At 49.6% G+C, this 20,045-nt stretch overlaps 1 long non-coding RNA gene across 1 annotated transcript; it reads right to left on the bottom strand.

Annotated features, from left to right (window-relative positions):
• Positions 1-1,728: 1,728 nt before the first annotated feature.
• LOC108176521 (uncharacterized) lies at positions 1,729-8,774 on the bottom strand. The gene is made up of 3 exons (XR_001793179.3): positions 8,541-8,774; positions 6,150-6,306; positions 1,729-3,518 (listed from the first exon to the last, which is right to left on the bottom strand). It is a non-coding gene; the product is annotated as an uncharacterized lncRNA (long non-coding RNA).
• Positions 8,775-20,045: the final 11,271 nt, after the last annotated feature.

The raw sequence follows: 20,045 nt of genomic DNA, 5'->3' as shown, positions 1-20,045 counted from the left end.
TAGTGCTGGTGGCTTGGCGTATCCTGTCCCTCCGGGTACGTGGGAGCATTGTGTTGCCATTCCCCTGCAAGTTTGGAGGGGCCACGTGGCTTCTTGCAGGCCGTGGGCTGCGGCTAGAAGTGGCGTGTCATGTATGGGACAGAGCATTTAAAGCTATTTTTAAAAAATGTGTTCATTTTCATTTTATTTGAAAGACAGAGACAGACACAGAGAGGTATCTTATATCTACTGGTTCATTCTCCAAATACCTTCAACAGCCAGGGCTGGGCCAGGCCAAAGCCAGGAGCCCAGAATCAATACAGATCTCCCCCCATGGTGGTAGCAGGAACCCACGTACTTGAGCCATCATTTGCTGTCTTCCCATGGTGCATGCTAGTGGGAAACTGGGTGGAAGCAGAGCCAAGACTTGAACCAGGCACTCTGATATGGGATGCAGGCATCCCTGGCAGTGTCTTAGGTGCTGCACCAAATACTCGGCCAGAGCATTGAACTACCAGTGTGAGAGGCTCTAGCACGCTGTTCCTCTGCTGTGGACGACCGTATTGAAAGGACAGTGTGCCAAGATCAAGGCTGCCTGGGTCCCTGGGCTACCCCATGGTGCACAGCTGCCCTGGCATCTCCCGGCTTTAAAGCAGACTTGCGTGTTTGAGAGAGGATGGTTGCATTTTTAGTTGCATTTTTATAATCGAGCTCTTGCTTGTTTCCTGTAGTAGAATCTCTCTTATCCGAATTAATACAATGAATAATGCTTTCTTAGTAATCACCGTGCAATAGCCCCACGTTATTGTAATGATTTTTTTATGTTAGATTATTTTGGAATTTCAAAAATAATCTGTCCAGTCTGGAATAAAGTTTAATTTGTTGGCTCTAAATAAAATAGCTAGAGAACATATGCGACTTAATTAGAGCAAAACTTAGGTGTTGGCAGGAAGGCATTTAACCTTGCCCAAATTCCAGGGTAAGACGGCACCTCTGGAACCCCGGCCAGAATGAGAGCTAAATTGCATCTCACAGGAAAGGCGCATACAGGTTTCTGAGGGCGAAACACAGATTTTCAGAAGGGCCTAGGGATCTGGTGGTTGGGGAGAAGTCGGGGAAAAGACATCAGAAGCAGAACTTCAAGACGCTGTCCTGCGTGATGGGAAAACCCTTGCCACCGTGCAGTTAATTAAGATAATGCCAACAGCGAAAATCAGCAAATGCATTATGGCACAAACACAATCGAAGTTGACTTCTTATTCACATCGAGTCCAAAATATTTGTTCTAAATTGGTGGGCAGCTCTCCCACAAGGGGTGATTCAGGGAACTGGGCTCCTTCCCATCCTCTGCACATCCTTTCTCTGCTGCAGAGTTTGTCAAGAGGAAGGCAGAGGGAGAAAGGGGGCGGAGGTGGGGGCGGAGGTGGGTGCGGCGGGTGTTCGGTGACTAGGCCCAGCCCTACACCACACCCGGCAGATGGCATTTAGTTGGTCAGTCGCATGAGCACTCCTAGGTACAGGGGCGGCTAGTCAAGGTCAGGCTGCGTGGTCAGGGGAGGAACAGGGTTCCTGGAGAATGGGTCAGCTTACGTAGCAAATGCATCCATTCTTGAGTGTTCCTTAGACGGTGACCTGCAAGCAGGCTCAGCTTTGTACACTTTGCATTCGGGTTGGGTAGTGAGTGTTTTTTTTTTTTCAAAGGCAAAGTCTTCATATTTTTAGATAAAAATAATAAACATAGGCCTGAGCAATAGAGAAACTGCCTGGAATTGCTATATTGTTGGAATTATAAATTATACAAGTGTTAGTAAATCAGAAAAGAGCACTTGAATGGCACAGAAGTGCCCGAGAGAACTGGCAGAACCTACTCTGGTATCAAAATCACTGTAACATACAAGAATGGGTGTCAGTCCCACAGAGAAGGAAACAGGGCCCTGAGCACTGGTGAAATGCAGGATGCCTGCACAAACTCGCGGGGAGGTAAATTATATTATCATTTCATCCAGCCCTCGTGAACACCCAACGTTGTCTTACAAAACAGGAGACATTTATCAAGGAGTGAGAAAGTCAATGGCAAATGCACTTGCCTAGTTCAAGTGGCTGCCCTGCTCTGGCTGGGACCAGCTCCCCTGCAACTGGCCTGCTACCATGAGAGTTGTGATCAAGGCTGCTTTTGAAATTGCTTAGACAAGCTGATTGCTATCAGACACGTAAGAAAGTTGCACTAAGTTCCACGCAAGGACCCAGAGCAAAACAGTGTTGGTACTTGCACTGGAAGGCTTCAGGCATGACAGAGAAAAGGCATTGTTAGAGGACGCACTGAGCCCTAGGGCCACCTGGTGTCCGAGTTAGCGGTTGGCCACTAGAGGGCGCGGTGGAGGCGGGGTAGAAGGGAGGGGAGCTAGGGTTCATATATTCAATTCTAGGAATCTGTCTCCGGCACTGACGCCTTCCTGTGTTGTGCCGGGAGGAGCGACTACAGCAAGGAGTCCCTGAGGGGTGATAGAAGCTGGCTTGGATAATGAGAAGCACTTGGGTAATCCTTATGGGAGAAAGATCAGCAACTTTTGGCAAACAGTGGCTGAGCAATTGAGAACTGATTTTAAACTGCATGGACCTCCCACATCCCTCCGTTGCTATGGCCAACCAAGACTCAGAGCCACGAGAAGCTCATGGCACCTCCCGAGAGCAAGATGGGATGATGGAGCTCAAACGGCAGCCGGGGTGGTCTCGGGGCAGCCTCCCTCAGCCCGAGAAGCAGCAGGGTGGGACAGTAACTTCCCGGGCCCCTTCAGGAGTCATGTCAGATCCAGCCCAGGACACTGCCCAGATGTGGCCCCAGAGGATGGTGTTGGTTGCCCCTAAGGTGTGTCTTGGTCCCCAGTGTGAGACAGTGTCACCTTCAGGCTGCACTGAACCTTGGAGTAAGTGACGTTTGCATTTTATTTGTGGCAAGAATGTAATATTTGACTTGTAACTTGAGGAAATGGGGTCTGTGGAGACCATCGACTGTGATGGGAGAGACTGGGCAGGTGGGCTCAGTTGTTAATGATGCAGAGGCTAGTGGGAGGGGCAGCATGAGTCCCACAGGGATGCACTCTGTTTCCAAACTACAGGGAGGTGGGGAAGAAACTGGGTTGAATGAGGGGATGGCTTGAATGAGGGGAGGGGACTCACTGGTCACATGTCAGTATTACACTTGCTGTTTCTGCAGACTTTTTTTTTCAAAATATTAGAGAGAAAAAATATATATATATATGAGAGAGAGAGAGATCCATCTTTCATCCACTGGTCTACTCCCCAAATGGCCACAACAGCCAGGGCTGCCCAGACAGTCAGGAGCCTGGAGCATCTTCTGGGTCTCCCATGTGGGTGCAGGACTCCAGGCATGCTGCTTTCTCTACTGTCCCAGGTGCATTAGCAGGGAGCTGGATTGTACATGGAGCAGCCAGGATATGAACCAGTGCCCACGTGGAATGCCAGCGTAGCCGCACCACAACACCGGCCCTTCTGCAAGTAATTTATTGGCTCTGGAAGAGCTGAAAGAAGATGAAGGGTTTTACTGCATGAACATTCAAAGCAGAGGCTGGTGGCTTCTCACTAGAAGAGCAGTTAGAGCAATACATAATCCTGGTGCTACCTCATCCAGAAAATCCATCTCCAAATCTCCACTATTCGTTGAGGATTTAATGGTGGACTCTTTTTCCTGTCCACTTAATAGCCGAGTTCATCTGTGTTTCCATGTTTCATGCCCTGATGCCTCATTTGCGTGACTCCCTGTGCCTCTTAAGTAACATAAGGGTTACCTGAACATAAGCACTGTGTGCTGTGACCGTTGATCTGATCATCGGGATGGCTGCTGAGTGACTAGCTGGAGGGTGGTGTATACAATGTGGATACTCTGGACAGAGATGATTCATGTCTTGGGAGAGAGTTCCTCACGTTACTCAGAATGGAGCACACTTTAAAACCTATCAATTGTTTCACTACAAAATTTTCCATTTGATATTTGTGGACTGTGGTTGACTGGAGGTAACTTAAATAAATAAATAAATAAATAAATAAATAAATAAAACTATGAAAATAAATAAAACCATGAATAATGGGGGGTTATTGCAAACCTCACCTAAGTATGGAAATCAGTTGGCCATTTTTAAAAAGATTTATTTATTTGAAAGGCAGAGTGACAGAGAGATGGAGGGGCAGAGACAGAGCGAGAGCAAGAGAGACAGAGAAACACAGAGAGTGAGAATGAGACAGATAGAGAGAGAGAGAGAGAGAGAGGGAGGGAGAGAGAGAGAGAGAGCTTCCATCTGCTGATTCACTCCCCAAATGGCCACAGTGGACATGACTGGTCCAGGCCAAAGAAGCCAGGTGCTGGGAACAAAGTCTGGGTCTCCCACGGGGGTGTCAGGGGCGTAACTACTTGAGTCATGGCTTGATGGCTCCCAGGGTGCACATTAGCAGGAAGCTGGAATTGGCAGTGGAGCTGGAATTTAAATCCAGGCACTCCAAAATGGGATGTGGGCATCCCAAGTAGAGGCCCAACCATTGCACCAAATGCCAAACTTTTGGGGTAAGTGCCAATGGATTCTTTTTGTCAATATGTCATTCATTCTAACAATAAACTGTGCTTATAAAGGAAATGCTCCATCAATTATGTGAGCAGAAGTGTTTAGAATCCACTCTCCATTGTTCTTTCTCCTAGCACCTGCAGCATCTGTGGATGGTTTTGTTTTAGAAGACATGCAAGTGTGTGTGTGTGTGTGTGTGTGTGTGTAGGGAGTACTTATGGGAGGTGAGATGAGATGTAAGAGGGATGGCAGAAAAGACCATGGGGGGGGGTCACATCACATTTAATACTATTAATTCAATTATATGTTCCCATCAGAGAGAGAATGTTTTGCTATCAATCATATTACTCAATGAGTGACAATTTGTTCATTTATTTATCCATATATCTACCCATTCATACATGCATATCTAACTCAAAACTCATTTGAGGCAGCTTAAATGTTTATACCCATTCTCCTTCCTTTGTTTATTAAACAAATACTCATTTAGGGCTTCCCAGGAGCTCACAAGAGTGCAGCCGGACACCCACAGCTCCTGCACCTGTGGATTTGACTCACCTTGGATGAAAAATATTAAAAAGAAATCGTCAGTGCTTAACATTATAGACTATTTTTCTTGTCTTATTCCCTACACAATACAGCACAAAACCAAACAGTATCTCACTGTATCGTGAGATGATTTAAAGTATACAGGAGAATTGTGCAGTTTACATGCATATCATTTTATATAAAGGGTCTTGAGCATCCACTGACTCTGGCGTCCATGGGGGTCCTGGGGCCAATCCTTCATGGATACCAAGGGACAATTTGTAGCTTTGAGCAATCTGGATGGGCAGTGGGTGATAGGACCACAAGTTAGGGGCTCCTGGACCCCCTGGTGATCCCGATTCCAAAAAGGGGCAATTTCCATTTATTGATGTCACTATCTCCAGAAAGCAATGAAGGTGGCAAGGTGGCACCCGTGTGGCTCCGTGTGTGCTCTCAGCAGGGAGGGAGGCAAAGCCTCCAGGCCCCTTGGCCTGTGGGCTCTCCCAGTTTCAAGTTATACAGCATTTGAGTCAGAGATTGCCTTCTAAGATCTTCCAAATCTGATTAGACTGTCTGGTTTTTTAATGCAATAACCACCGAGATATTCCATTATCTTTAGATCAGTGGTTTTTAATTTTTCCCCTCTCTAACGCCCAAATTAGAAATAATGTGGAAAAACTTAGGAAACACAATTGCAGAGAAAATAAATAAGGCTTATTCAGTGGCCTTAGATTCTGAACAAAATAGGATCGTAGGGCCTCTGACTTGGGTCAGCTCTTTCCCCGCTAGACACAGGCACTTCCTGGCCCAGGAGGGGACCACTGAGGGTGTCTAGGAGATGCAGGCCATTCCCCCAACCCCCAGCCTGGCCTAGGAGACACTTGGCATGGAAGGTGTAGGAGACTGTCCCAAGCTCGAAGACAGCTGAGAATGAGTCAGAAGGGACTTAAGGGCAGCACGAGGCCCCAGAGCCACGTTAACCATATTTTTCAAGTCTAAAATTGAAACACATGGTTTGACACACGAGCTACAGTGGTGGGATAGAAAATCTGGAATTAGAAAATTCACCTTGAAGGATGTGGTGGCTGAGTCCCAAGTGGGATTTGTAGCTTCGCTCTTGGTTGACCTGACGGCCCATCTGGGGACCTCTGAGCACCTGTTTACACCAAGTGGAACACGCACAGGGCCTCTTCTGGCTGGAGCACGGGAGGCGTGAGTGAAGGAGCTGCTTTGGGGAAGAAGAGAGTGAGAAGCTGAAGGGTGGAGGGAATGGCAGAGGGCAGGGCCCTTCCCGGCTCCTCATGTAGGGAAAGAGCTCAGAAGGGAAGCCTGAGAGGTTGTGTTGAAGACGAGACCCTCCCGGGAACAAGTGGGGGCTATTGGGGGGTTTACAGACAAAACACAGAGACACCCTCCTTGTCTCTGTGTATGGAACCCCGTGCCACTCTTGCATCTCATGAGCTGGAGACTTTTGATCCCCCAAGAGATGACAGCCCCCTCTCACCCCACATAATCACCATTCTCCAAGGGGCATCACCAGCAGTGAATGCCAAGTGGCCAGGGGTCTGAGGTGTAGTAGGCAATTTAGGGATGAGCCACCTTGCGGGAGAAGAAGGTCAAGTTGAGGGGTTCAAATTCACGGATGTTCATGAGGCTCAAACAAGGCAAACTGCATTACAGGAGCAGACGGGGACCCCATAGCAACATTCTCTTCCAAACTCAGGATTGGGTTATAGGGCGGGAGACGTGGTGGGGTAATAGGATAGAGTATCTGAATGCAGGACTGGCCTGGAATACGTGCCAAAGCAGTGTCAGATGAACTTGATTGGTGGTTTCTTGTGATTAGATCCCTAAGCCCTGGTATGTGTGCTTATTTCTCCAGCCTATTGTCTACGGGGAACGAGAACCCACGGTCAGCGTTGTAAGATCAGCAGGAGCGCTGCCAGCCAGCCTCTGCCTTCGGATTTGTTCATGAGCTCCCATTTTAAGGAGGCTGTGTCAGTGAGACCTATTTCGAATACAAATGATGGCTTAAACTCTCTTAAAGCTTTCAAGAATATATTTTAATCATGGAGTCTTCCCCCTAAGCCCAGCAGAGTATTCATGAATAAATTGTTGTGCCTTTGATTCAACAGGAACTGGGTAGACTTGCTGAATTAATGAAGCTTTCTCTCTTTCTCAGGGCTGTGCCAATGTGCATTTCCCCCAGCTTTGTGAAATGCAGATGAAGTGTAATTTTCCCCAAACTGATCTGTTCTACATCACTGAATTTCAGCTATTTGCATTTTTATGCCAGGATGAAATTTAGCTTATTATTATTGTTGTGGAAAATAATTATAATCCTTTAATTGTCATGGTACTTGACAATTAGAAAATTTCACAAATGTTCTCGTAGCCCATTGCCACCTGAGCACTGGGGACCAAGCAGAGCAGGAAGGGACATCTGGGTCTGGAACTGCTTCCCAGAGGGTAAGTGGAGGTCCATAGAGGTCAGCTGCCTGGCCCACGGCCACACAGATGGGTATAAGACCAGCTGGGTGTCTCTGCCAGTCTTGGGTTCTGCTCTGCTCATATCCCCTCTTTGAAGTCTCTAAGATGAGCTGGGCATCTTAGCCCTGCAGATGCACTGTGAGTGTGACAGACATGCAGGGGCCAGCACACCGCCTGACACGTGCTGGGCCCTTAGTTTTCTCTTCCACTCCTGTCTGCTTTTCCACCTGGAGGTGCTGAAGTCTACAGGGGCTGGGATGTGACCGCACAGAGCTGTCCTCCCAAACAGCTGGACGGGAGGAGGCCAGAGTCATCTCTCTCTCTCTCTCTTGCTCACACACACACAGCATAGGACATGCGTGCCCACATACACACGTGCACACACATGCACCAGTATTTTAGCAGGCCAGCTTCTCTCTGAAGTGCCAATCTGCAGTAGATGAAGAGGAAGATACCTCTTCACCCTTAAGCAACTGTTCTGGTCTCTAAAAGCAGCTGCACAAATACCCCCCCGCCCCATACCACACACATTCATGGCACCCCCACGCTCCAGATCTCCCCTTCACCGCCCCTCCCAGCCCTCGGCTTTCACTTCCAGTCAGTTCTGAGGCTTGCCTCTGCCTCCTTCTGTCCCACAGACAGCCATTGGGTCCTCACTTCCTTTCTGGAAACCTAGGGCTCCTTTTACCTAAAGTCTGGCTGTGCAAGAGCCCCAGACAATCTCTGTTTGAGCTCACATTCCCTTAGCAAGTTCAGCTACTGCAGGGCAGAATGGGTCTCTCAGAACGTCACCGCTGGCCCTCCTCTCCCAGGCTGGACTCCAGGGCTGGAGCCAAACCTTGCCAGCACATAGCACAACCCCTTCTTTTTCAGAAGGAGAACCGGAGCAAGATGTTTTCCAGTCATTCGTGGCAGGAGAACCAGATAAACCATTTTCAGGCTCTTCTGGAAAGAACCGGAGGTCCCTACCTGGTTTCAGTGAGGAACTGAATCTGGTTACAAGTGGCAGCAGACCGAACTGGAGCCCTTTTTCACCACGAGCCTGAAGGCAGGTGTCTGGAAGCACGGGGTCTGGGCTCGGCGACGCCCAGACTGGCACTGGCGGCTGTGTCCACGTCTTCCTCACACACTCACCGCGTGTTCTCCAGAGGGTAAACGCACACTGTGTCTGTGGATCAGACAGGAAGAAAGAGGAAGGGCCAGTGCAAACTGCCCCCCGTGCCTCATTGGCCTTTGCTGTGTCACATGACTCCTCCTCCCTGAGAGAGAGCATGCCGGAAAACAGGGGCATTTCAGGTTCTCCAGCCTGGACGGAGGTGCACGGGAGGAGAGGGCTAGAGTCGGGTGTCAGTGAACCAATGTACCGCACAATTCTCAGTGGTCATGTGAGGGCTGGAGCCAAACTTACAAGATTTAGAGGGGAAATAAGTATGTTTCTTTGACTGGAATATAATGAAGGAAACCTATGCCCCTTATTCATACAATAAACCTGTGAGTGCCTGCCATGGGCCTGGTACCATGCGAGGCATTAAAACCCATGGGCAGAAATGTGAGCAAATATTCAATTAGCAAACACTTATTGTATATGCATATATGTACATGCTTATGATAATAAGTACATTAACTTTTTTTTTTAATTTGAAAGATGGAGAGACAGAGAAAGACAGACAAAGAAAGCTCACCCATCTGCTAGTTCACTCCCCAAATATTCACAACACCCCCAGCTGGGTCAGGCTGAAGCCAGGAACTGGCAACTCAAGCCAGGTCCCCCAATGGGGTAGCAGAGACCCAAACTCTGGTTCCGTCACTTGCTGCTTCCCTGGGTACACATTAGCAGGAAGATGTGGGTGTCAGCCGCAGCATCTAAGCCTCTAGACCAAACGCCAATACGTGTGTATTTATTTTGTGTTTAATAATATTACCGCCCCCGCCACTTATCAGCGGCTCTCTGTGTGCCAGACAAGTTCCCGATATTTTCTGTGTCTCAGTCAATCCTCAGAAGAATCCAGAAAGGTGGCTCCCCCACTTTCCTCATCAAAAATGATCACCGATCTCTCCATCAGCGGTGGATTCCCAGAAATTTTTAGCAGAGCAGGAGAGAGTAGGATACAGTTCCAAGGAATGATAGGCTTTCTGGGGACAGGAAGTCCCGGATGAAAAAACCAGGACCAGAAGAGGAACCTCTGGTTACAGATTTCTAAAAGGAAGCCTGTGTTCCGGAAATCACAGAAGGCTATGTGGCAGCAGGCACCCCTTCATTTTGCTAAGCTGAGAATTGAGTCGTGTGCTAGGAGACGCGGTTGGACGAATGGGATGGATTAGCTGGGCTCAGGGCCGGTCCTTAACCTGATTGCAGGTTTCATTCACTTGGCTGGCTAAACCCTAGTTCTGTGTGCTTGCTGATCTAGCCTATTGTCTAAGCAGAATGGGAGCCCGAGTCCTATTAGAAATAAGCCAGCAGGAGTGTGGCTGGCAGGTTGTGCTGTGTCACAGAGTGGCTAGAGGTCAGTGAGACCCCCGTCCTCCTGGAAGAAGGACAAGAGTCTGAGACACTGGAATCCCCCCAAATGGAGAGGGTCTATGGGAACGGAGCAGCCAAAAGAGGAGACCCAAGTGCAGTATAGATCTCTGGCTAACTGCTGAGCGATGTACCTGCCACCCAAGTGACAGAATGAGCAGTCGGTGTTCAACCAATTGAATTGCTGCTAAAACAAATCAAACGAAGCAACATCTACATGTATCCCACAGGCACCCTAAGGGACAGGCAGTTACAGCAGAGGCTGGGAGTGCCCTGTGTATCGCCTGGGCACCTTCCATGGCCCTTTGAATCGCCGCAGCCCTTACGACTCTGCCTGCTGGCGCCGGCTCTGCCTGTGCAGGGAGCCAGCCAGCCAAACACAATTATGACCCCTGACCCCTCCCCAGAGCAGCTGTCAGCCAATGACGGATGAGAACGGTGGATCAATACACCAACCCTCTGATTCCTGGGTGAAGGAGGAGGTGGATAATCCCAGGGCATGTGTTCAACACCGTCTCCAGGAGGTGCACGGTGGGATTGGGCTTCAAGATCGCCCACCTGCTTCACAACGGCTCCCTCATCCCCTGCTCCCCATTCTGGACCTGTGGCCCTGCTAGTGTTGGCTGAGCTCACCTCTGATTCAACGACATGCGCTTGGAATCTGCTGCTCAGGGACAACTTCTACAGAGAAAGGCAAACCCAGGTGATGGGAGCCCCAGCCTCTGGGAGGTTAAGCAAGTCCTGCGGGAGGCAGCCAAGCCTCAAACCTCGGGCTCACAGATTCAAAGTCGGGGCAGCTGGGGACACGGGGGCGGGGCTCTAGCGAGGCGGGGCTCCCCTTCAGGTAGGCGGGGGAGGATTCGCTGCACTTGGCCTCACTCAAGTGTCAGCAGCTGTGGGAGCAGCCGAGGGACAGATTGCGCACTCAGCTTCACACTTCGCTCTGGGCCCACGGAAGTCAGGAAAGGAAAGGTCAGGCCCTCCCTGGGGCTGTTTCTCTTCTCCCGGGGCCCCCAGCGTGGGTCCCAGCCTGGCGCCCAGGAGACAGAGCAGACGCTGGGTCTCTTGGGTCTTCACGGGGAGAACACCGGCAGAGAGCACGGGGCGTCTTCCTTCGCGGGGAAGGAGCGCGCCCCACCCGGCAAAGTCTCTGCTAGGAAGAAGGGAGCAAGCACAGGCTGCCCCCTGCCCAGCTGGCCCTGCACAGATGCAGCCCTCATGCCCGGGGACAAACCCTCCCGAGAGGAGGAGGAGGGAAGCAGATGACACACACAGCAGCCTCCGAGGCCGCCGCAGACTCAGCAAAGCAGGGCCATGTTGATCCTGCAGACCAGGAGGCAGAGGCGGGCTCCTGCCGCCTGCCCGCTGCACACACTGTGGACACAGCCCCTTCCTTCCCCAGCCCTCTGGGCCAGTGAGGCAGGCACACAGTCCAGACAGCTCTTTTCCCTTCGGCGTTTTGAAGAAGGAAAGAGGAGCGGATCTCGACTCTAGACCAGGCTCAAGATGTTCAGGCCAGGAGAGAGTCTACACAGAGGTATGGAGGGTTGGGGAATGGATTCAGGCGTGGGGAGGGGCTCAATGGCAAGTGCACAGGCCTTGGAGGTGAGAGGAGCCCTGGGGTCTCATCTCAGATCTGCCTCTCACCAAGGTCCCTTTGGAAACAGAAGGTGATGGTGATTAATGGCATATACCTCAGGAGTGCCGTCAGGATCAGAGGATGTTACACTTACCCAATTGCTAAGGACTTTGCAGGCGCTGGATACGTAGTAAAGCTATTATTGATGCCCAGGACACCTGGGCAGAACAGCAAGGCTAGTGTGATCCCATCTGTGTCGAATTGTGCTGTGCAGGCAGGATGCTTCTCAAGCATTCAAATCCTTAGCTCTTGGTAATGGGATTTTGGAGAACATTTTACTTTATTTTATCTGTGTGGTTTTTAAAAATTAATTAATTTTTTGACAGGCAGAGTTAGACAGAGAGAGAGACAGAGAGAAAGGTCTTCCTTTTTCCGTTGGTTCACCCTCCAATGGCCACTATGGCTGGCGTGTTGCGGCCAGTGCAGCGTGCTGATCCGAAGCCAGGAGTCAGGTGCTTCTCCTGGTCTCCCATGCGGGTGCAGGGTACAAGCACTTGGGCCATCCTCCACTGCACTCCCGGGCCACACTAGAGAGCTAGACTGGAAGAGGGGCAACCGAGACAGAATCCGGTGCCCCAACCAGGACTATAACCTGGGGTGCCGGCGCCGCAGGCAGAGGATTAGCCTATCGAGCCGCAGCACCGGCCATCTGTGTGTTTTTAAAAGTTTGAGAGGCAGCGAGAGAGTGAGCAAGTCCACCCATCCCTTTGTTAACATCCCAAATGCACTCAACAGCCCGTGGCTGGGGCTGAAGCTGGGAGGCAGGAAATCAATGCAGGTCTCCCAGGGGAGTATCAGAAACAGTCACTTGAGCTGTCACTGCTGCCTTGCTGGGTCGGCATTAGCAGGAAGCTGGAGACAAGAGCAGATCTGGGTATTCAGGGCAGGCGCACCCAAGTGGGACATGGTATCCTAACTGCTAGGCCAAATGCCTACCCTGGTGTGTTTGAGGTTTTTTTGTTTTGTTTCATTTTTACAACACATATGCACACAAGAAAAGTTACCCATCTATAATGCCAGTGGATGCCAGCGATGGCTGGATTCTTGATGCATTTCAGGATGGATGTTTTGGATTAGAAGGTTGGGGGGGAGCTGAATTACTATTCATAGCGGAAGGAGAAGAGTATGGGTTCCCAGAGCAACTTGAGAGGAGGTGAGATTGTGAAGATGTTGGGGAGAAGAGACAGTAAACAGACAGAATCCCCCATGGTTGGTATCATGACCTGACATTTCTCATGCAGTCTGCTACTCACCCACGTGCTTGGCGTGAGTGATTTTTGTTGTGGGTGCTGACACTGGAGCCGTGTTTCATGTGAGTGTTAGTGCGCAGTAGGACATGGGGCAGCATCTGAGGACACACAAGCCCTGAGGGAACAAGCCATTCTATTCAAGCAGGGATCAGCACAAATCTTGGAAAGCCTTCTGAGTTCCCTGAGGCGTAGAACTGCTCAGGCTAGAGCCAAACTGTTCCTGTTATCTATGGATGCATGACAAACCAGCCTGAGTGTAGTGACATCAAACAGCATGAATCATGTGTTGTGATGGCTCCACTTGCAGGGAGCTGACTGGGCTTAGCTGGGTGGTTCTCCAGCAGGGTCCCCCCTGCACTTGCAGTCAGAGAGCAGTTGCAGCTGGAGTCAGGCAAAGCCTTCTCCTTTCAAAAGTCTGGTGTGTGGGCTGGAGCGGCTGGGCTGCTGGGGGTTTTCTATCTCATCTCTCTGTGATCTCCCAATGTGAACACTTCCAGCGGGGCATCTTCAGGGTGGCTGGACTCCTCCTCGTGTGGCTGTTCATGGCTCCAAAGGCAGGTGTCCTGGGACAGGGAGTGAGGTGGAAGGTGCACTGCTTTTCCCATCCAGCTTTTTGAAAGTTGCAAAGAGCCGCTTCCACTGCATTCTATTAGTCAAAACAGTCAAAAGTCTCACCCAGCTTGACGGGGAGACGACACAGCCCCCATCTTTTTGATGAAGGAGTTGCAAGGTTCTGGAATCAGCATGTGGGATTGAAAATATTGTTGTGACCATTTTTGGAAAATACAATCTGCCACAAGACATTTCACAGATGTCGAGGGGCAGAGCAGTCCTGAACTGATGTCTGAGTTGCAATCAGGGAAAAAAACAGCAAAACTATTTTTTCTTTCTTATTTAAAAAGGCAAAATATTAACAGAAGTAGCCTGCAAATCAAATCTAAGACTATTTAGAAGAACATGGATGATGAATAGGGACTTTTATTGTAGCAGATTTACTGGAATTGGCTGTGAAAATTGTAATGAAAATGAGCTAGCCAGAAAGAAAAATGTTACCCTTGTTCAATGCTGTCTCTGGATGGAACTAACAGTGCTGGAAATTGAACAGGAAAAGTCTGGAAGAAGGCCCGAGGGTCAGAAGAGTCAGATCTTTGCCTGTTGGCAGGGAAGGCATGGATCAGCCTCTCCTGAGCTCGGGATGGATGCCGGGAGCCGTGAACCTCAGCACAGCATGCACCTGCCATGTCTGCAGGTCACCGCATCCGCCCATGTGCTCCCTTGGTGGTGACACACGGGATGAGCATGGCCTTGGAGACCTGGGAATCTCCTGCCCCATGCTGGGCTCTGGCGAGTGAGTCCAGCAAGGGCTGGGGGGCCTTTGCATGCTTTCATCCTGGACTCTGGCCTCAGCCAAGCTTCCACAAATCAGAGCCCTTCAGCACAGGAGATTCGCTTTGTCTCTCCTTGCCCAGCTTCCCGCTGACGCTGCAGTCTTTGTCCTTTGGTCAGACCTGGAATCCCTGCCCTTGAACCTGGAGGGATCTGGAAACCAGCTCTCCCTCACCATCCAGGATCTCAGAGGCTGGGGCCAGTGTGGGGGAGCAGCTCTCATGTAGAGAAGGCCCATGAGGCTGCTTTGGGGTCCGGAGGGACCGAGGGCCTTAGTCGGCTGGCAGTGGAGGCAGAGTGCTGATACAAGTGTGAAAACATTTGCTCACTCTGTTTCAGCTCTGGGTAGCAAGCTTGGGATCAAACCCCATGCAAGCGCTTGGCCGTCTAGCCTTTCCTCCCAGATTCTCGGGGCCAGCATTCCATGGCGTCCTGCTCCTAGCCTGCCTTCAGCGGGCCACACCCACCTCGACGGCTCTGCGGATCTCAGCGGGCAGCGCTTGGGCCGAGGCTTGTTCTAGCTTCTTTGGATGGAGAGCAGTCGGGCAGCACTTTCTGCTTTCTCATTTTTAAATAAGTTGTCCCATTGGTCTTCTCTTGGAGACTTACGTCTTAAAAGGACCTTGGAGATCATCTAAATCCTCCTTGTTTTACAAGTGAGAAACTAGGGCCTAGAAGGGGGGAAAAAGGCTTGCTTGCCAGTCTCCCCACGAAGCTTCTCAAGCAGAGCCTGCCAAGGGGCCTGCCTGGGGGCACGGCACAGATCTCCTTGCCTCCTGCCAGGTTCCCCCCCACCCCGCCCCGTCTCCTTCCTTGCAAGTGGCCAGGCTATGCCGAAGATCATGCCAACGAGTGTCAACCAGGAACGCGCCTTCTTTCTTGAAATACGTGGTAGATCAGCAGACTGGCCCCTCAAGACCCCAGCAATGCAGCTTGCTCTGAGCCCAGCACACAGTAACCCAGAAACATATGTGGTGAGCAATAACAGTCATAAATTTTATGAGATTATGTGTTCCTAATGTGAGATTTCAGGCTGATCTGTTTGTTGAGCTATGCCAAGCTTCAGCATGATTCAATCAAGTTGTGCTTAATCTTCCTTTATTTACTCTGGGTGAGGGTGAGTCACAGAGCATGTCCAGTCTGCTGAACTAATTTACCCCAAGGATTTTGATGGACTGGTGATTTGTTTTTTCTGAATGCTCAGCGTTTATTTACTTACATCGTTGAGATGGGGGTCTGGATTACATAGAGTGAAAGTCTGCAGCCACGCGGAGGAGGACAAGGACCCCTTTGGAGACCCCAGAAGAGGCAGGGAGGTGCCACGGCTTCTTTTTGGCCCAGGCCAGATCGTGTGAAATGCTTTGTTACCTGTTAACCCACGGGATTCAGCTCCGTGGCCTGTGCACCCCAGAGAAAGGCCTTTTGGCCAACCGCCTGCATCTGTGACCCCAGGCCTTGTGGATATGGAATGAAGGGGGAATATTGCCATCTCATCCAAAGAGGCAAAAGCCTGGAAAATTTGCCTAAGGCTGGGAGCAACTCCAGCTGCCAAGCATCTCCATCGCCCAGTGTCCAATTATTCTGCAGCCTCTGGGGAGATGGGAACATGCGGATGGAATCCGAGGCCTTGTGTCCTCAGTGCCTTGTCTCAACACTGCAAGAGGGATGGCGAGTCCCCGTGGACAAGAGCAGCAATAACGGTGCTGAAATCTCACAGTGAGGGTTTGCGGACCTCCTGCTTCCAAGGGATGGGAGAAACATGGTCTTCTGAGCTGGAGACTAGGGCGATGAGTTTTCCTTGATGTCTACATGGGTCATGGTGCCGACTGTCCTACACTGCCTGGGATCGAAGGGGCTCCCAGGGTGTGAGGCTTTCTGTGGTCAAACCCGGGGAAGGCGCTGGGCAAACCAAAGCAAGCTGATGTCCCTTGACTATGGCAAATCAGGCCCGAAGAGGTAGCCAGGACTTTGGGGAGGGATGGGAGGTCTTTCCCTGCCGAGTAGCTGTTCTAGGGGCTCATCCCCTCCACCAACACCAATACCATTGGAGGAGCGAGAGTTCGCACCCGCGTTTCCCAGAGGCAGGCTGCCTTTCCCTTTCTGCTGAGGGGGCAGCAGCGTCTCCCGCCAGCGTGGGGCACTGCTAGGCTCTCCGCGTCCTCTAGAGATAGTCCATGGTCTGCATGAGGGGAGAGACAAGAGGAAGCAGCTGTCCCTGGAAAGACGCTGGGACCTGCCTGTGGCAGATTCTGAGGTCTGACATCAACATTCCTGAAACCCTGATGGTCTGGACCAGTGTCAAGCTGGCAGCAGGTTTTGGTGGGGGTGGGGTGTGTGTGTGTGTGTATATATGTATTTAGGAGGAATAACTCAGAATACCATGGTAAACACTTTGGTCATAGGGATACATCCAGATTCTATTGCAACCTGCTTAAAAGCATAGACCCTGGATCTAGACTCTGCCATTTAATCTGACTTTGAGTAATTAGTGTTACCTCTTTGGGCCTCAGTTTCTTAATCTGTAAAATGGGCAGAGTTAGGGTGACGGAGAGGATTGAGTAAATTAATCTCTGCAAAGAACTTAGAGGGGGGCCTGGTACACAGTAAATGCTAAAAAAAAGTATAAGCTAAGGTACAGAGATGATATGGTGGAGTCACGTATGTTAGATTACTTTACATAGTAGTGTGCAAAGTTGTCTTGGTTGTAATCAGATTACACACCAGAGGGAAGACGTGCTCTAAGAACTGTCATCGCTTGTCCCTCCTCCAGCTGTTCCCACTGCACCTCTCCTGTTGTGTTGCTCTGTCGCTGCCTCCCAGGCCCAGCCAGACAAGCTGCACCTCTTGCTCTGAGGCTGGACTTCCGTGGAGGCCGTGGAATATGACGGAGTTTTGCTGATGGCCTGGCTTGACAGAAGCTCAGTGACCCCTGACCCTCAGACATGAATATTCCAGGATCTCAGTGGCGAAGGTCCTTGGTCTCCTGCCTTCCACGGTGCAAGGCAGGTACCTCCTGCCAGAGGTGTGGCCTCCTCCGTGCCCTCTACCCAGATCCCAGATGCCGGCCTCCAGCGGGAGGAAACCACTTTCACCCCACCTCTCCATCATCATAATGAGCAGCTACACATACAGAGTTTCTCTGGACACTCCTTAAGGCCGTATGTTGAATTTTAGCTTCCATTTCATACACACACACACACACATATATCACATTAATCTTACTTCAGATATCTTGCCAAATGAGTTCTGAAACAAACTTAATAGTGGCTGTTTTTGAAATCTTATGTCTTTATTAATATACCCACGTTTTCTAAAGAAGAATTGCATAAAGTCTTTAATTGAATTTTTAGCACCATAACGGCATCAACTCAACTCTCCCATCTTGTGCTTGACGATGTTTCAAATTCACGTTTGGTAAATGTGTTTTCAATACACAGCATTCACTGCAGCTGAAATGCAGTTGTATGGATCCTGGATGCTGGCTAACAAAATTCAGTGGTGTCAGAAGAGATTTTTGCTGTACCATTCACTACCAGGATTAAAATATCCACAATCAAGGAAGAGAAAAATGCCCTAGAATTATTTCTTAGAATCATCTGTTTCAATCTGTTGTGTTTTCCACGCATATTTGCAGTACGATGGTATTATTATTTTGTTCCTGATTGTTTTAGTAAGTTGTCTACTAACACTGTTTATAATCCTTCTCCAGTTGTATCATCCACTGGAAAAAATACACAGTATGTTTACATATAGAAATATTTGCGTTTTGGAAATCCACAAATCCAACAAAAACTGTTATCTGGTCTATATCCATCAGGGCTTGCGTCTCAAGCACAACATCAACACTGTAGCCAAAATAACGAGTGGTGTTTAGCTCCCCTTACCTTATTCACACTGATATCATTCATTGCATCTGCTACGATTTCAATTATTTAGTTTTGCATTTTATCCCTTAAATAGGTGCAATATTATTTGGTGTTAGTATTTATAGTATGCATAAATGTTCTGCCATGATATTATCAAATTTTGTCCTGGCTCCTGCCAACTGGATACAATTTCCACTATCGTGTTCGTGCTCATAAACTTTCTTGGATGTGCCTCTGACACCAGATCTTGCTGGCCAAAATTAAACCATGTATGATTTGCATTCAGCAACAGCACAACATTTTTTTTTCTTTTATTAGCAGCATTGATTTTTATTTTTAAGAAAATCAAGTGAGCTTTTCAATACTGTAATGGGCAATGCTTCAGTTATAAGCCCTGTAAGACCTCACTGGTCTGACACAATGAAAGTTAATTTCACACCCGTGAAATTTCTGCTGCAGGTCTGTGTGACTTTAGGGGTCGTTTCCCTCCCTGGCTAGGCTCGGGGATCCAGGCAGGCATCCTGCAGCTCTCCCATCCTCAGTCAGTCTTGCAGGGGACAATGGCAGAGGACCTTGTTCTAAGGATGAAGTGCTTCTGCTCGGAAGTGACAGGGTCATGGCCGTTCACCGCCCATTGGCCAGGACTGGTCACATGGCCTATGCCGATGATGAGGGGAGCAAGAGATGTGGGAAAGCAGACATAAGTAAGCCTGGGGCTGCTCCACCACAATAACTGAACATGTGTGGTGCTCTACATGTTTACGAAGCATATGTGATACGTGGTGCCAGCCTTTGCACCCATTTTTCAGTTTTTATTATTCTTATACTCAAGAATTGGCAATCTACATAAAAATGCAGAATCCTCAGAGAGAATAAAACAAACGTGATTTAATGACACATTTCCCCCCCACTATTTGGAAGAATTCATGTGTGATAAGTTTGTGAAAACTTCCTACTCCTAATATCTTTTAGAAAGTTAAAATAATTTTTGAGGTTAAAAATAATTCAACCGGAGCATCCTCAAATGTAATATTCAAATCATGTGGTCTCTCTGGTTCTAACCATATCCTCTCTGTAAGGTCTCCAGCCCCTTTGTATTTCTGCTAAATACTTCTGGAAATCCCTGGAGATAGTTTCAAGAGCACTTGTCCAGATGGTGCCACAGGCTCCTACTTATTCTGTTCTCTTCCTTCTCTGGCTACTTCTAAGAGTGCTAAGAGAGCAGCAATGTCCCTAAAAACACAATATTTTTGACAGGCAGAGTTAGACACAGAGAGAGACACAGAGAAAGGTTTTCCTTCCATTGGTTCACTCCCCTAATGGCTGCTACGGCCTGCGCTGCGCAGATCCGAAGCCAGGAGCCGGGTGCTTCCTCCCGGTCTCCCATGCGGGTGCAGGGCCCAAGCACTTGGGCCATCCTCCACTGCCCTCCCGGGCCACAGCAGAGAGCTGGACTGAAAGAGGAGCAACCGGGACTAGAACCCGGGGTGCCGGTGCCGCAGGCAGAGGATTAGCCAATTGAGCCATGGCACCGGCCAAGACACAATGTTATACTGCCCGTGGCTCACCACCATCCCCATCCTTTCCTGTCTCCATCTATTGGCCAACTGCTCCCACTGATCCCCGGTGCTCAATAGCCCTCCTGGCTCCCAGGCTCTGCAGTGGTGAGCTAGTCTGCCATCACAAACTGTCCCAGAATTCAGTGGCTTAAAGCAATAAGCTTTTGCTCACTATCCTATAGGTTGACAATGTAAGTTGGAATTTAGTGACTTCCTCTTGCGTCTGTAGCTAGTGGCGGGTCAACTTTGTTGACCT

The sequence above is a fragment of the Oryctolagus cuniculus genome, chromosome 6 (assembly GCF_964237555.1).
Source record: "Oryctolagus cuniculus chromosome 6, mOryCun1.1, whole genome shotgun sequence".
Classification (NCBI taxonomy): domain Eukaryota; kingdom Metazoa; phylum Chordata; class Mammalia; order Lagomorpha; family Leporidae; genus Oryctolagus; species Oryctolagus cuniculus.
Note: the sequence above shows the minus strand (reverse complement) of the source record. Positions and strands in the feature narration are given on the sequence as shown.